Source organism: Tachypleus tridentatus, chromosome 1 (assembly GCF_004210375.1).
Source record: "Tachypleus tridentatus isolate NWPU-2018 chromosome 1, ASM421037v1, whole genome shotgun sequence".
NCBI lineage: Eukaryota > Metazoa > Arthropoda > Merostomata > Xiphosura > Limulidae > Tachypleus > Tachypleus tridentatus.
This window is the reverse complement of record NC_134825.1, coordinates 86,698,236-86,717,348: the sequence shown is the minus strand read 5'-3', so window position 1 is coordinate 86,717,348 and position 19,113 is coordinate 86,698,236. Positions and strand designations below refer to the sequence as shown.

At 34.4% G+C, this 19,113-nt stretch overlaps 1 long non-coding RNA gene across 2 annotated transcripts in view; it reads right to left on the bottom strand.

The window, feature by feature from the left end:
- Window positions 1–3,197: 3,197 nt before the first annotated feature.
- The window catches only part of LOC143254677 (uncharacterized), a 60,763-nt gene continuing 44,847 nt past the window's right edge, over window positions 3,198–19,113 (bottom strand). The window contains exons 1-4 of one of the 2 annotated variants that reach the window (XR_013030335.1): window positions 8,534–8,554; window positions 6,033–6,128; window positions 4,957–5,118; window positions 3,198–3,984 (exon numbers count right to left, since the gene is read on the bottom strand). This is a non-coding gene — a long non-coding RNA (uncharacterized LOC143254677). Of the gene's footprint in view, window positions 3,985–4,956; window positions 5,119–6,032; window positions 6,129–8,533; window positions 8,555–19,113 lie in introns of those variants that run through there. The other variant, XR_013030329.1, reaches the window with a different exon arrangement.

The window sequence follows — 19,113 nt, the reverse complement described above, 5'->3', positions numbered from 1 at the left end:
CCAACCATAGTCTATGAAAAATAAAATTGGACTTAACTGAAGATAACTCCTACCTGCCCAAATTTATAATTTTGTCCCCTGGTTCTTGTACTGTGACTGTTAAATATGAAAAAAATAATGCATCAAAACTATTAATTCCCATTACAATCTTAAACATTGCCATGAGATTTAATCCCAATTTTTCTCTTTTTCAAGTGAAAACAAAAGGATAGTTTTCACCCCTTCTAATAAGACAACTCCACCATCCCAGAAACCATACTTATAACCCTCTTCTGAACCCCTTCCAACAATTCGAGGTCTTTCTTGAAGTAATGAGGCCAAGACTGAACAAAATATTCTAAATGCAGCCTAACCATAACCTATACAAAGAAATTGTAACTTCTTTAGACTTGTGTTCAATATTTCTGAAGATACAACCTGAAAATCTCTTTGCTCTACACCACTAGCAACAGCACACTGCTTTGGTTTTAGGGACCAATCAACTATTTCACTAAGAACACTTCTTTTATGACACTGTTAAAGTGATTATCATCCAACTTGTACATATAGATTAAATTATGGTAAACCATATGCATTATCTTACATTTGTTATAATTTAAGCCAATTTGCCATTTATTTCCAGAACTCTCTAAATGATAAATTTTTTTGTAAAGCATTAGCATCCTCTTCACAGTTAGCAATATATTTTAATATATCTATAATATTAAGTAATTTATTGTGTTCATCTGTATCTTGTTGTAAATAAAAAAAGCAAAGATCCCAAGACTGAGCCCTGAGATACTCCACTTCTAATATCTAAGCCTCTCTTCTTCTCAATTAACTCATTATTCACAGTCAAAGATTTTTTCCAGCATTTTATCTGTTACCTTGTCAAATGATTTCCTAGAATCCAGATGTAACAAATCTATACTTTTACCCTCATCAACATGAGCAATGACCTTTTCAAAGAATGTTAAAAGATTTCAAGGGCAATATTTTCCCCCTAGTGTTGACTTTTCAATAAAATGTTAAACTTTTTTAAATTACTTCGCAAAGCATTTTATATCAGACTTTGAAAAAATTTTTCCACAAATTAAGTGAGGTTAATAGGCCCATAACTACTGGTGTAACTTCCCTTGAAGATATGAATAATTTTAGGTGATTCAGAATTCATTAATACTTGTTAACTAGTCAAGAACAAAACAAAATTGTAGCAAATGGCTCAGACATCTAATTCTTCAAAACCCTGAGGGAAATATTATCTTGCCTATGAGCTTTATTGTTGTCTAAATATCTCAGTTTTAACAAGCTTAGAATTTATGCAATTACCTTGTTCAACTTAATTTTCATCTATACTGCTTAAGTGTTCATTCTGAAATACTAAAGAGAAAAAGCATATTTTAATAACCAAGGCAATTCGTGATTATCAGATCTAAGCCCTCTTTTGTCACTTGTCATTCCTCAAGAGACCAATCTCCATCCTAACATGTTTTTACTCCTAATGTACTTTTAAAATCCTTATTAATAATTTGTTTTCAGTTGATTTTTTCACACATTTTTGGATGTCCTTATTTCCTGTTTGACTAACTTCCTTGATTTTCTACACTACTAATAAGTTTAAATTTCTTATGCTTTCTTGAATTTTATCTCTTATATCCTTTCTAAGGCAACCTGTGTTTTTACTTGTAGTTACCCTTTTCTTTCTTTAAGAATTATATATTTGAGAAAAAAAGTTTATAAATTTTTTCCCCATTTGCTCAGCTGCTCAATTCAGAACAGATAATTCTTGTTGTATCCCTTCAAAATGTGTTTTTTTGAAATTTAAACTCAAATACTATTATTTCTTATTTTCATATGTAGTAAAACACTAACTACCATTTAATCCTGAGCACTTTAGAAGAAAACATTTACACTTTATCCTGGAGAAGAAAAGTCCACCTTTCAAAAGTGTTCACATTATAGGGTTATTATTTTGTATCAAGTCTTCTTGAACTTGCATGTTTTTCTGAAATCACGAAAACTGTATGAAGTGTACTTAAGTTTATACTTATAAACTAGCGTAACATTTATATAGGAAACCTTAAAGCATGTATATACAAATGATACTGATTAATTATTATGAATTATTTAGCTAGATAAGCTCTAAAACTATCTAAACAATAAATGTTTAACACTGTCATCCAATCTACCATTTCTCTCTGGGGCTTATTTATCTTAAAGAAGATTTATGCATCTATACAGTTTGTTTGAAGCTACACAAGGCAATATATGTGCTCTGCCCACCACAGGTATTGAAATCAGGTTTCTAGTACTGTAAATCTGCAGATATAAAGAAATATAACAATTGCAAAAAATGTAATGCATATCAACTGAAAGTTGCACTAAGCCATAATAATGAATGCATCAGTTCTCTTTCTGTTGTAAATATAAGATATGAAGAGCTTTAAATACAAAGCACTATTGCAAAACACCTATGATCTCTACTAATTAGACAGTCATGTCATACAATGATTTTAATACACGTTATTGGTAAGGTGGAGTTGTGGATATTGTTATTCATCTGTGATGTAAACTTATTCATCTAAACTCGCCTCCTTTCCAATGGTAAGAGATGGTCAAGAGTTGGAGCTAAGTGACACTGACTAGCTATTTTATCTCTAGTTTGTCACTTCAAAATAAGGGATGTCTAGTCCAAATAGTTCTCAAGTAGATTTTCACTAAATTAAAAAATAACCAACATATATATAAAAATGTATAATCTAGTATTTACGAACACATTTGGAACTTTTGTTTGCTTAAAAAGTAAAGAATACTCTTGACATGAAGTAAAAAACATTTTCAACAATTGTAATTTACATACATATCATGCTATTTTTAATAATTTGATCAAGCTGGTATTGGGTATAGTTAAACATGATGTAGTCTAATACAATGCATAAACACAATGTTTGTGCTGCATAAAGAAACAGTTTGTAAACTACTAAATTTGAGAATTTTAATGTTACTAATGTTTAAAGTTTCCATGTTTAGACTAATAAAAGATTATCTACCATTGCATAAGTAAGATAAAAAGCATCAAATGGAATAAGAAATGCCTAAAACTAAAGATAATTAATTATAGAGGTAAATGTACTAGTCAAATCCAGAAAAATTGCATGAACAATTATCCTATTTATGTAAATAAATTAATAAACATTATAAACAAATTTATACCTACAAAAACTGATATTAGCAAAGATGCAACTTTCCACTCTACCCAAAGTACCAAAGTGACAACATTTTATTTCTTATTTACACTAAACACCTGCTAACACATTACAAATTTTATCCTGTTACTACTGTTCAAAAGAGCCAACTAATGAAAACTACAATAGCATACCTTCATTTCTACTTCAATATTGTAGAAATTAGTAAGAAAAACATCAAACTTAGAAATAAACATGTTCTTTATAACATTTATTATATTTACATAACTTGTACTGTTGTTAGTTAGGTCCATCAAATGATTATTATTTTTACTTTATTTATTGTTACTATGAATTTACACAAATAATGGAATGAATTTCCTCAAAACAATGAAACGGACTTCTTACTACCAGTAGTGGGCTTATACCTGATAATGGATCTAATAATGTCCATATCGTGATCCACACATGAAACAAAGAATAAAGTAAAAGCTACTTTGTGTGTCTCAGTTTATTTATACACCAGTTTGAATCATTGGTCTCAAGTTTCATAGCTGTAAGAACTTTGATAACAACTGTTATAACAGACAAAACCTATTTACTGATTGAACAAAAAACTGATAATTGTACACTATTAACCATGTGAATATAAATCATTTGATAAAACTCACTCTTTAATTGCATATATTCTGAAAAAACACAGAATCTTTGGAGTGAAAAGCATGGGTTCTGTAGCTGCCCCCTTAATGTACATCCATCAGTTCCTATTACTTCTACTATTCAGGGGAACTCTTCCATCTTAACTGGTCTTCTCAATAATCTAAAAATATAGTTACAATATTAGTTTCTAGTGCAACTATTTGCAAAGTCACCTGCTACATATGTACTAGTCATCCGTAATTAAACAAGGGAAAGCACCTAGTCATCACCACCCACCTCCAAGTCTCGGGTTACTCTTTTTACCAACAAATAGTGGAATTGATCATCACAATACAAGTCCCCTACAGCTGATAGGGAGAGCAAGGTTAAAAGTTCTTATAAGATAGGATCTGTAATTTTGTTTACTTTTATTTCATAACTTTTTGTAATGGTGGATGTTAGGAGTTTTAATGTGTAGAAATGTTTGGGTGGTTTAATTTCTAGTTCAAGAAAATTAAGAGTAACTGCCTTCCCACAACTGTCCTGTGAAAACAAGTGTTCTTTATTCAAAACATATTTACACTTTCTTTGTACCATATTAAACTCTACTGTTAATATCCATTAAACACTAATGTTATTCCAATACAATGTTAGTGTTTTAAGTTTAAAACTTACAATATATTAAAAATCATGCACAATATAATTCTCACATTCACATGTTTATTTAAGATATTTATTGCATTAACACCACAGCTGTTAATAATATTGTGTAGCGATTACAATTTTGGTAGGTGTATTGATTTACTACAAGAAAGACCAAGAAATAAATTTTGTTTAAATTTCATGCACATGTATAAATACATCCACAAATACTTGATTAAAACTTTATATAAATTAGTTTTTAGATGACAAATCTACACAAAAAAGTATATTATGCAAAACTGAAACTATTTGTGTCATGTAGAAATATTAACACTAACTGAAGAACTTCTCTAAATTAGTAATATGGTGTTTAGATCTTGATAAAATATGTGAAAATTCTTTCAAGTTAGAACTGTTTAATTAAGTGTACACATTTTAAACTAACCAATGTTGTATCATCTGAAGACATTTTGAATAAATGGTTGGATGTTATAAATCAAACACATAATACCTCACTGTTGATAGCATCATTGCAACACAAATGTTGCTGGTTATCACCAACAGTATATCTTGTTAAAATTTCCTCCAGACTGTGTATAAATACCAGAAGATGGGGTACCTCCTCATCTGAAGAATCCAAATGTCTTTGTGAGATTGCATCATCATAAATGTTCTAAAAGACAAAGAAAAGGGAAATGTAATGTAATAACAAACATCATAAAATATAACCGATGTCCATTTTCCTTATTGTCCATCTAACTTTCAATATAAAACCTCAATATCAATAATTCAGCCATCCGAGATTTTTTAAAAGTAAAATTTGCTGACATCATTCCCTTGTTTCGTGTTAATGTGCAAGATATAAAAAGGCACATTTTAAAACATCTATGAAAGGAGAAAACCTTCACTAATTGATTGATTAATGCTACATGCCACTTTGTACATAATTTCGGTTATATTGTGGTTAACAGAGGCTGTAATTTAGTGGTAACATAAGAGTTGCAACAATAAATGATAAATAAAGAAAAGAACCAGCTATCTTTGGTTTTTCAACAAGTAAAAATTTAGTATATTCTTTCACTCCTTTTCTGTGCTATAATTTTCCAAAATATGAAAAGACATATCTAAAGGAATTCATGAGTCACAGGAAGTAACATTTGAAAAGTTGCAAAATCATAAATAAAAACTTAAAAAACAAGAATTTGTTGCACATCCTATCAATATCAAAAGATTACCTGGAACTGTCAATGAATAAAAGATGATACATGAATCATTTTGGATATTCAAAAACAAAACTTGGTGTGTATCATTCATTAAATATATCCTATTAACAATATAAATAGATACATTCTGTATTATTTGTGAGCTAGTGCTGATAATATACTCAGGGTAGAGGGGTGGTATAGAGACTAAACCTACAGTTTGCATAATTTCATTGTAGTCAAACATTTTTTAAATTGTAATTAATTTCTAACAAATATTTTTTTATTCTGTTGTTATTTTTAAAAGACACATTGTAAATCACAGTTATCACAACACAAAGTTGTGGAACAAGAGGTTTTATAGTAAATTTAAAAAATACAATACCTTTACAACTTTAATTACTGTTTTTGATTACTATCTTTTTCCTTTCCTTTTCCAACTAATTCCTCCAGCTTTCCTTACAATATGTTACGTTAGAACCTGGTAATGAGCAAAGACACAGGTAAATTAATTTTACCACAAGTAACTACATTAGCAAATTAACTCTCCCATTTTAATAACCTTCATTTATTTTTATATTATACAATTGGCATGTTTATCAAGCAAGTATTTGATGGATTTAACTGTTAACAAAACTGTTATTTTAACTCTCAATAAGTTTACACTCAATGCCTTAATAACACATTCACTTTATTAACATATAAAATTATATCTGATTAGATGTTTCACAGATAATATTCAATTCTACAAAAATATGTTTTACATACATGCATTTCATTTTTTCCTCAAATGCTCTTCAACCTTTTTCATGTTTATTATTCACCTTTTTTGTAGCCTCATCAAGACTGTTTCTCATGCAGAAAACTTACACAGTACCTTAATTGATATTTTCTATCAAGAAACAATACAGTCAATTTCAGGTTAATATTCACATTAAGTTTATATAATTGTTTTCAAACTGATAAATGTTCATACGTTTTCAAATATGCTTTAGAAAATGAACTGTATTTCAACATATTGTTTACTCATGAAACTTATCAGAAGCCTATACAACTTCAAATTGTGGGTTTTTATGTAATGTATTACAGACTATTTTATTAGTGAATTGATTGGAAAATTATAGTTTTCAAGATATTTCTTTTGTGCTGTTCAGTAATTGATTGAAATACCTTACAAAACTTCCTTGATCAAAACAAGAGAATCTTCCTGGTTTCAGTGATGTTTACCACTGTGCTCTTCTAGAGTGGTACTCTCTCAATAACATGTGATTTGGATTGTCCACCAATCCATTTTTTATTTAGTTGCTCTACATGTTTATGAAAGGCCCCCTCATTTATTGGAATAGGGAAAGAGCTGGTTTCCTTCCAACTTGTCAAACTCTAAAGTTTTAAGTTTGAGGAAGAAGCTGAAGAAGACTGGGGATGTTTTTCATACTTTCTCCATCCTTGCAGTCCTCATTCTTTGATTTAATTTACAAAAATAGAAAATCTAGAGCCACATAAAGATAAGCCTGTTTGCTGTATTAAGATAGGATAAATTCATTTCAAATGAAGATAATATCCAGTAGCAAGATGTATATTTTTTCAGCAATATATTAAAATAATATCATAACAGTCATAAAAAAAAGTAACAACCTTAACCTTTTCTCCACAGTCATGAGAAAACTCATTTTTCATTTTCTTTCTGATTAATTTTTTTAGAGTAAGAAAAAAATCAGCTTTTATCATAGTAACCCATGATTTTTATCCATCCTCATATGGCAAGCACTTATATTTTGTTATAATTTTTCCACCAAGGCCTGACAGTACAAATCCAAAAGTCCTGGATATCTTTTCATATAAAATATTTCACATTCAGTTAATAGATGATTAAATATATTTTTCTGTCCATTATTCAGAGTCATATGTACTGATGGTAGAGTAATGATAACAAATTCAAAGATTGTGACCCATATATTAGTAAATCACTTAACAGTTTACCATGTACACAAAATAAATATCCCAGTGTTAGAAAATATATAACAATCTACAATTAATTCAAAATTTGTTACACCCAGCATCACATACTTTATATCCCAGAAAATAAACAGAAAGCGACAAATTATTAATGTTTAATTTGTATATATTTACAGGTTTTTCCCTTGAATAATAACAACAATCTTACATGAAAATAAGCATGGTATATGTTCAGATTTTAACAGCACTTCACACTGATCATTCTTTTCTGCTAAAGAACAATCATTTTTCTGATTAGTATCCAATAACATTCTAAATTTTAGGTGTTTTGTTTGTCTCAACTGTATTGATTGTATTTCACACATAAACCTTGTTACATCATCACAAAGTGCAATAAATCCGTTCAAAACGTTATCTTCTTCAAACTGTTATAATTGCAAGTTTTCGACACAAAGATCAAACTTGTCTTTACTGAAAAACAAAAAGCAAGGATATACTCTTTCAACTGACACATTGTACTTTATAATTGTAATGATTCATATAGTTGCAAACTCTTTATTAACCTAAAGATGACTTTAAACGGTCAAAACGTTGTTCTCTACTTCTATAGTTTAAATACTCATACCAACTGCCTTGATACATTTTTACAAACGATTTATACAGTCCACATTTGCCTCAAAAAATAACTATTGCGGTAATCCTGCATTAAACCGTTATAGAAAAAAAAAGGCTTAGACTGAATCGTTAATGTTAATTTACTTACGTACCTACTGCTTCGAGGTTTTTGGATCATTTTAACGTCAAAGCGTTTTTGCAATATAAGTTTAAAGCGCCTAACAACACTTTGTGATATCCTAAAAGTTGCAAATAATAATAAACGTTTTGTTATAGATATTTGTTTTATCAAATTTGAACCCTTTTTCACATTACTTTTTCATGTCTTGCGGTCTTTTACACTGTTTTGATTACGTTTCTTTTGAATTTCGCGCAAAGCTACTCGAGGGCTATCTGCGCTAGCCGTCCCTAATTTTGCAGTGTAAGACTAGAGGGAAGGCAGCTAGTCTTCACTACCCACCACCAACTCTTGGGCTACTCCTTTACCAACGAATAGTGGGATTGACCGTAAATTATAACGCCCCCACGGCTGGGATGGCGAGCATGTTTAGTGCGACAGCGATTCGAACCCGCGACCCTCGGATTACGAGTCGTACGCCTTAACACGCTTGGCCATGCCGGGCTTATTTTGATTACGTAACACAGATAAATTGTTGTAGACACGTGAGCGAGTTTTGATTCATAAATATAAATAATTCTGGAAAACCGTTAATAAATCAAGTTACGAGTAAAACCTCCAACTCGTTTATACTGAGATTCACAGTGATAAACAAGCTTGCTACATTAATGTTGAGAAATATCATTTTAATATTTTACACATTAGAATCCTAATATATTTTCGAATACCTGAATAATAATTCAATTATATTAGGTAAGAAAAAATTTAAATTTTCATGTTTTGTGATGAAGTTCGTTATTACCACCATTGGCAAAATTAATGTAAGGCCTAAATCTGGTTAGGTTTAGATTATTTTGTAAAAGTGCTGAGTTTTCTCAAGATAATATATCTTCGAAGTATAATTATGTTAATCAGACAAATTTATTCATTGTAGAATACTAATAGTTTTATATACGTGTGTGTGTGTGTGTATGCATAAATGTTTTTGTCCCTTTCATCAGAAAATAACCTCTTGTGTTGAACTGACACATTTCTCCTTTTATCCAAAGTATATATCAAATCTAGTGAGAACAGATGATGGTGTTCTATTGTCTTCATGTATGTTTTCTTGTATCAAAGCCACATGAGCTATTTGCGATGTACACTGAGGGAAATTCAACCCGTTATTTTAGCTTTGCAAATCCGAATATTTAACACTGTCCTATCGAGGAAGTGATGTTATAGCTTTGGAGAAGTTAAAAATTTAAAACATTAAAGTGTTTTTCTTATCAATCCTAATCATTAATATCGGCCATAATGTGTTTCCAATTTGTAGATAAATTGTTTCAGAAAATAAATCAGATTCTACGAATTTTCGATATTGTTTAAACTAATATCTTTAATACTAACGAAGGCTCGGCATGGTCAGGTGGGTTAAGGTATTCGGCTCGTAATCTGAGGGTCGCGGGTTCGAATCTCCGTCGCACCAAACATGCTCACCCTTTCAGTCGTGGGGGTGTTATAATAACGGTCAATCCCACTATTCGTTGGTAAAAGAGTTAGCGGTGAGTGGCGATAACTAGCTGCCTTCCCTCTAGTCTTACACTACTCAATTAGGGACGGCTAGCGCAGAGAGCCCTCGTGTAGCTTTCGCGAATTTTAAAAACAGACGAACATACCAAGTGAGCCCTGAGAATATGCACCTGAGTATTATCACTTATTCACGTGCGTGCGCATCTGTTTGTAAGGGAAATTAGGGTAAAAACCTGTAGAAAAGAATATATGACCGTATAATCCGCAAAAGGTAAGAGCTTAGAAACCTGAAATTTTCCACCTGTACTAAGTGGACCCTTAAAGATGTGCACCTGAATATTATTACTGAAGCTCGTGCGAGTGCATCATTAAAATTAGGCGAGCTGACGAAAATACACATAGAAAAGAGTGTGACTGCCCTATTTCGAAAGAAAAAAAAATCTAAGCACCTGAATTTTTCTCCGATACTGAAGATGTACAACTGAGTATTGCGTACGCATTTTCCTAATGAAGCCAGCTAGCAAAAACCCCATAAAGAATAAATGGTTAGTGATACTACAAATAAAAATCACAAGGAGAGAAAGAAACTCGTGTGCGCATGCGCGTCTGTTTATGTTTTATTGCTATAGCTTCATGACGAAAGAATCTGTGAACTTGAAATCTTGCATCTATACTAAGTGAACCCTAAGGGTTTGCATCAGTTTTATATACATGTGTGTGTGTGTGTGTGTGTGTATGCATAAATGTTTTTGTCCCTTCCTTCTGAAACACTATATAGAAAAGAAATGTGACCGTCATACCTGAAATTCGCACCAATACTAAGCGAACCCCTAGGGTCTGCATTTGGGTACTGTCACTTATCAACAAGAATTCGCACATGCGTGCGCATAATCTTCTGATGAGGCATGCTCGTGAAAACGTACATACAAAAGTAATATTTGTGCGTAAATTGCTAGAAGTTTTTGTGTAAGGAACAATTTCAAATAGGTGGAAAAGTCAATCCATTTTGATAACAATGCATTCCAACATAGTGTATATTTTACACTGTGTAGCAATAATTTTATAACCTAATATTGTTATTAAGAGGTTCTGAAAGTATCAAATAAAATGTTTAACTAAAAGTGAGAAAAACTAAACTTGTTGATATCTAGTTCAGAACTCTGTTAATTGAAGATTTTATTTGTTTTAATTATTTAAAACTGAACTTGGAGGACAAGTAAGTTTCTATGTTTTTTTAAATTCGCGCAAGGCTACGCAAAGGCTATGTTCACTAGCCGTCCCAAATTTAACAGTGTAAAACAAGAGGGAAGGCAGCTAGTCATCACCACCCACTGCCAACTCTTGAGCGACAGTGGGATTGACCAAAACATTATAACGCCCCCACAGGTGAAAGGGCGATTATCTTTGGTGCGATGAGGATTCGAACGCGGCCATCCTCAGATTACGAGTCGTACGCCTTAACCCACCTGGCTATGCCATGGCATGATGAAAAAAGTAAAAAGTACTTGTTGTTACATAGACCGTACCACCAGATGCTTATTTTAGTACATGTGCATGCAGATGCTTATTTTAGGTGCGTAAATTGGCAGAAGCACACGGAGGTGCTCATTTTCATACATAGCGTGCGCATATGCGTAAATTGTTACACCTGCGCGCAGATGGTGATTTTGTAGTTGTGCACACAGGTACTTATTTTCGTACATGTGCACATAAGTGCATAAAGTAGTAAATACCCTCGCAGGTACGTAAATTGGTACATACATACTCGGGTGCTTATTTTCGTACCTGAGCATGCAGATGATTATCTACGTACAACAGCGCACAAGTGCTTATTTTTGAACATGAGTGCGCAGGTTTTAATGTTGTAGTTGCACGCATATATGCTTATTTTCGTACATGTGTGTGCAGGTGTGAACTTAGTTAATGCATCACCATGTGATGATTTCGTGCAGGTGCTTATCTTTCTGCATGCTCACACGTGTTGAATTTCTACATGCTAGTGCATTTGTTTATCTAGGTACTTGCATGCGCAGGTATCTAATTCGGTACATGTTTGCTCAGGTATTTATTTTTGCATAGGTGTGCACAGATAAGTAAGTTGTTTCATGTGCTCGTGTACTTATAACAGTAGATGCGCGCGAAGGATCTTGTTTTGGCACTTGAACATGCAGGTGCATAAATTGGTAAATGCGCGCGCATGTGCTTAGTTTTATTCATGCACTTGCAGGTGTTGATTTTGTAGTTTCTCGCAAAGGTGCTTCTTTTCACACATGCTCACACTGGTGATTAATTTGTACATGCACTCTTAGGTGTTGATTTTATAGTTGTTTGCAGAGGTGCTTATTTTTGCACATTCGCGAGCAGATCTCTAAATTGACAAATGCGCGTGCATGTACTTATTTTCGTACATGTGTGCACATAGGCATAAATTTGTATGTGCGTGTGCAGGTACTTATTTTCGTACATGCACAGTCAGGTGCTTATTTTAGTACTTCACTCGCAAATACTTAAACTGGTAGATGCGCGTGCAGGTATTGAATTTCTTATATGCGTGTGCAGGTTCTTGTTTTCTTATATTCTCGAGCAGGTGCTTATTTTCGTACATCTGCACGAAATTAGTAAATTTTTAGATGAGCTCGCAGATGTTGAATTTATTAGGTATGCTCATAGGTGCTTATTTTTGCACATGAGCACGGAGGTGTTGATTTTGCAGGTGCACGCGCATATACTTATTTTTGTACATGTGTGTAGGTGCGTAAATTGGTAGATGAGCATGCAGATGTTGATTTTCTACATGCTTGCGCATTTGCTTATCGTGGTACTTGTGCGCACAGGTATCTAATTTGTTACATGTTTGATCAGGTATTTATTTTTGCATAGGCACGCACAGGTATGTAAGTTGGTTCATGTGCGTGAGTGAACTTATAACAGTTGACGGAACGATTCTTATTTTGGTACTTGAATGCGCAGGTGCACAAATTGGTAAATGTACGCGCACGTGCTTATATTCGCATATGCGCGGGCTGGTGGGTAAATTGGTACATTCTCGCGCAAGTGTATATTTTGTAGTTGAGCGTGCAGGTGTTAATTTTGTAGAAGCGCGCATAGTTGCTTATTTTTTTAAATGTAGCAAAGTTAATTAATTGGTAGATGCGAAATCAGGTGTTGAATTTCTTAGATGTGCGGGCAGGTTATTATTTTGTTACTTTTGCAAGAAGTTATTAAATTAGTAGAAGTGCTCGCCGGTGTTGTACTTCTTACATGCACGTGCAGGTGTTTATTTCTGGACATGAGTGAGCAAGTATTAATTTTGTAGATGTGTGCTCAGGTGCTTACTTTTGTACATGCATGCAATAAATAGTAAACTAGTAGTCGCGCGCACAAGTGCTTATTTTTGTAGATGCGAGTGCAGGTGCTTATTTTCGTAAATGAGCGCGCTCGTGCGTAAATTGGTACATGCACATTTAAATACTTATTTTCACATATTCGAATGCAGATCTGTAAATTGGTAGATGCGCGCGCATGTGCTTACCTTTGTACACACATTCGCAGGTGCAAAAATTTGTAAATGCGTGCACAGGAGCTTACTTTCGTACATGTGTGAGAAGTTTCGTAAATTGATGCACGTGTAGGTATCTATTTTTGCATAAGGATGCAAAGGTGTGTAAATTGGTAAACGCGCGTGGAGGTGGTGATTTTGTGATTGCAAACGCAAGTCTTATATTCGTACACGTGCCCAAAATATATAAAGTGGTAAATGCACTTGCAGGTGCGTAAATTGGTACTTGTGCAGGTAGGTGCTTATATTCATACCTGACTGCACAAATGTTTATTTTGTTGTTGCACGTGCAGGTGCTTAGTTTTATTTATGCACTCGCATGTGTTGATTTTGTAGTTTTTTTATGTAGTTGCTTTTTTTTCGTACATGCACGGGCAGGTGACTAAATTTGTACGTGTTCTCATATGTTGATTTTAACATGCAGGTGCTTATTTTCGTACTTTCGCATGTTGGTGCTTGAATTGGTACATGTGCATTCAAATGCTTCTTTTAGCCCATTTGCGATGGCATCTGTAAATTGGTTGATGTGCTCGCATGTACTTATCTTCAGTTGCATAAATTCGAAAATGTGGATACAGGTGCTCTTTTTTTGTAAATGTACGAGTAGTTCGATAACTTGCTTGATGCGCGCATAGGTATCTATTTTTTCATAGGCCCGGGAAGACCCAATGTAAATTGGTACATGCACTCGCAGGTTTTTATTTTGTACATGCGTGCTCATGTGCTTATCTTCATAAAAGGAGGCGCAGATGCATAAATTGGTAAATATGCCAGCAAATGCTTATTTTTGATCATGTGCACGCAGTTGCCTAAATTGCGTGATGCGCGCTCAGTTGCGTACATTTATACATGCGCGCGTAGGTATTTATTTTTGAATAGCCTCCCGCAGGTATTAAATACGTACATGTGAGCACAGGTATGTAAATCGATAGATGTGAGGGTAGGGTCTTATTTTGTTACTCATGTGCCCAAAGTTTTATTTTCGTACATGAGCGTGGAGTTGTGTAAATTGCTTGATGCGCACACACGAGTAAATTGGTACATGCGTGAATAGGTATTTATTTTTGCACATGCACGTGCAGGTATGTAAATTTGTACATATGCGAGCAGATATTTTTGTGAAGTGTGCAGTTATGTTAATTGTTACATGTGCGCACAGGTACGTAAATGGGTAGACGCACACGCAGGTGTATAATTTTACGTGCGCAAGTAGTTGCTTATTTTCTTGCCTGCATGTGAAGTCAGTAAATTGGTAGATGCGCACGTAGATGTTGAATTTCTTAGATGCGAACACCGGTGTTGATTTTGTAGCTGAATGCATAGGTGCTTATTTTCGTACATGCGTGCGCAGTTGCGTAAATTGGTACATGCACGAGCATGGGCTTACTTTTGCAAATGCGTGCGTAAATGAGTAAAATGTTGGATGTGCACACAGGCACTTATTTTTGTATATGCCAGTGGAGGAGGTGCTTATTTTTGTACATGCGTGCTGGTACATAAATTGATTAATACGCGAGCAGGTATTTATTTGAGTACATGCACCCGTAAATGAGTAAACTGATGGATGCTAGAGGAAGTCCTTATTGTTGCAAATGCACAAATTGGCACATGGCCTGTAGGTGCTAATTTTCACATACGTTCGCAAAGGTGGATTAATTAGTATATGTTCGCACATGTGTATATTCTAGAAGCGCGTGTAGTAGCTTATTTTCTTACATGTGCACAAAGTTAGTAAATTTGGTAGATGCACATGCAGGTATTGAATTTCTTAGATGCGTGTGCAGGTTCTGATTTTGTGACATTTGCGAGAAGTTAGTAAATTGGTAGATGCAGTTGAAGGTGTATATCTTAGATGCAAATGCAGGTGCTCATTAATTGCACATGAGTGACCAAGTATTGATTTAGTAGATGCGTGCAAAAAGAACGTGCATAAATTGGTACACGTGCATGCAGAGGGTGATTTTGTAGTTGCACACACAGGTGATTATTTTCGTACTTGAGTGCAAAGTTAGTAATTTGGTAGATCTGCTGACAGGTGCTTAATTTCTTACATTTGTGCGAAATTCATAAATTGGTAGATGTGCTCCCAGGTGTTGAATTTCTGAGATGCGCGCAATTTTGCTTGTTTTTATACATGAGCATACAGATGCTCATTTTCTTACTTGTGCGCGCACGTGCACAAAGTGGTAAACGAATTTGGTTGCAAATGCAGGTGCTTATTTTCATACAGTTGCATGCAGGTGACTAAATTGGTACTTTTGCTCGAAGGTGTTGGTTTTATAATTGCATGTGAAGGCGCGTCTTTTCGTATGTGTGCACACAGAAGCCAAATGCTTATTTTAGCATATTCGCACACAGATCTGTAAAATGGTAGATGCGTGTGCAAGTACTTATCTTCGAACACGCATGCATAGGTGTATGAATTCGTAAATGCTGGCACAGGTGCTAATTTTCGTACCTGCGCACATAGTTGCATAAATTGGTTCATGCGTGTGCATATGCTTATTTTGCTACTTGCGTACAGGTGCGTAAATTACTACATGCACGCTCAAATGATTATTTTACCACATGTGCACAGATATATAAATTGGTAGATGCATGCACAGGTGCTTAGATTTGATCATGAGGGCATAGTTGCATGAACTGCTTGATGCTCGCTCAGTTGGGAAAATTTGTCATGCGAGTTTAGGTATTTATTTTTGAATAGGGTTGCTCAGGTATGTAAATTAGTTATGTGTGCAGAAGTAAGTAAATTGGTAGATGGCAGGGCAGTTGCTTATTTTTTTACCTACGCACCCAAGTTCTTAAATTGGTAAATACGCATGCAGGTTCTTATTATTGTACATGCACGCGTAGTTACGTAAATTGGTACATTCGCGCAGAGGTATTTATTTTTGCAGAGGCGAGTGCATGTATGTAAATTGCTACGTATGCGTGCAGATATTTATTTTTGTATAGGTGCACACAAGTATGTAAATTGGTACATGTGAGTGCAGGTTCGTATATTGGTAAATGCATGTGTTTAGTTTTAAGTGCACGAGTAGTTGGTTATTGTCTTACATGCGTGCGAAGTTAGTAAATTGGTAAATGTGCATGCAGGTGTTGATTTTGTAGTTGTAAGCAAAGCTACTTATTTTTGTACATGCCCACGATGTTAGTAAACTGGTAGATGTACTCACAGGTGTTGAATTTCTTAGATGCGAGTGAAGGTTCTTATTTACTTACACTTGCATGAAGTTAGTAATTTGGTAATGTGCTTGCAGGTGTTTATTTTTGTACTTACGGACGCAGTAGCGTAAATTGGTACATACACATGCAGGTACTTATTTTTGCACATGCATGCAAATGTTTATTTTAGTACCTGCGTGCACATATGAGTAAGCTGGTAGATGCGCGCGTAGGTGCGTAAATTTGTACATGTTCACTCGTATTTATTTTAGTACATGCGAATGCAGGTACTTATTTTTGTATATGTGCACGCAGTTGCGTAATTTGGTAGATGTGTGTTCAGGTGGTTATTTTTTATCATGTTCGTGTAATTGCGTAAATTGCTTGATGTGCGCTCAGTTGCATAAATTTGTATATGCACACCTTGGTATTTATTTATGAATAGGCTTTTATAGGTTGTAAATGTATACATGAGAGTGCAGGTAAGTAAATCCATAGATGTGCAGGCAGGAGCTTATTTTGTTACTTACATGTGCAAGTTCATAAATTGGTAAATGCGTGCAAACATTATTGTGCATATGCACGTAGGTGCTCATTTTATAGTTGCTCGTGCATGTGCTTATTTTCATACATTCGCACATGTACGTGAATTTCTACATGTGCATTCAAATGCTTATTTTTGCACATTCATGAGCAGATCTGTGAAGTGGTAGATGCGCGTACAGTTACTTATTTTCGTACACGCTCGCGCAAATGCACAAACTGGTAGATGCGCATGTAGGTGCGAAAATTGGTACATGCATCTACAGGTGATTATTTTTGAACATTTGTGCAAAGTTAGTAAATTGGTAGATGTTCTAGCAGATGTTGAGTTTATTACATATCCGTATGTGCTTATTTTTGCACATAAGCATGGAGGTGTTGATTTTGTAGGTGTGCGTGCAGGTACTTATTTTCGTACTTGTGTGTGCAGGTGTGTAAATTGGTACATGCACTTGCAAGCGGTGATTTTATAGTTCTTCTCGCAGGTACTTGTTTTTCTACATGCACATGCAAGTGCGTAAATTGGTACAAGAGCGCGAAGGTGTTGATTTTTGACATGCGTGTACATTTGCTTATTTGGGTAGTTGCATGCACAGGTATCTAATTTGGTACATGTGTGCTCAGGTATTTATTTTTGCATATGCAAAAGCAGGTATGTAATTTGGTTCATGTGGACGCGTGTTCTTATAAAAGTAGATGCGCGTGAACGTTCTTTTATGGTACTGAATATGCAGATACATAAATTGGTAAATGTGTGGGCATGTGCTTATTTTCGTGTATGCTTGCATTGTGCATATATTGGTACATGCGTTGGCTGGTGAGTAAATTGGTACATGCTCGCGCAAGTGTTAACTTTGTAGAAGTGCACATAGTTGCTTATTTTCTTAGAGGCGGGCGAAATTAGTTAATTGGTAGATGCAAAATCAAGTGTTGAATTTCTTAGATGAGTATGCAGGTTCTATTTTTCTTACATTTGCAGGAAGTTATTACATTGGTAGATGTACTTGCGGGTGTTGTATTTCTTAGATGCGTGTGCAGGTGTTTATTTTTGCACATGTGTGAGGAAGTATTGATTTTGTAGATGCGTGCTCAGGTGTTTACTTTTGTACATGCACGTGCAGGTACTTATTTTAGCACATGCGTGCAGGTGTTTATAATAGTCTTTACGTTAGCAAATGTGTAAACTGGTAGATGCACGCACAAGTGCATAAATTGGTAAATGCACTCGCACATGCTTATTTTTTATCATACTCGTGAATTTGTGTCAATTGCTTGATGCATGCTCAGTTGCCTAAATTTGTAAATGCACACATAAGTATTGATTTTTGAATAGGCTTGCACATGGATGTAAATACGTAAATGTGCATGTAAGTATTTGTTTTTGCACAGGCACAAGAAGTTTTGTAAATTAGTACATGTGTGTGCAGGTACAGAAATTGATAAATTGGTGTGTAAGTTCTTATTTTTATACATGCTCACGTAGTTGCATAAATTGGCTGATGCAGAGGTATTTATTTTTACATAGGCATCTGCACGTATCTAAATTTGTAGATACGTGCACAGATATTTACAATTTGTGTACTTGTGCATGTAGATACATTACATATTAAATGTATGTGCAGGTGCTTCTTTTTGTACATGGGCACATGCTTTTATTTTGTACATGATCTCGTAGGTGCATAAATTGGCAGATGCGCGGGGAGGTGCACATTTTCTTACATGCACACATTTGCATAAATTGGTAAATGAGCATGCAGGTGGTGATTTTGTGGTTGCGAATGCAGGTGCATTAATTGGCAGGTGCTTTATTCGTACCTGCCTTCTGAGGTGTTTATTTTGTATATGCATGCACAGGTAGTTTTTTTGTACGTGTGCACAGAGATGCATGTACTTACTTTTTTTCATGCAGATGCAGGTGTTGATTTTGTAGTTTCTCACTCAGATATTTATGTTCGGAAATTTGCAAGATAAGGATCCAGGTGCTTTTTTCATACA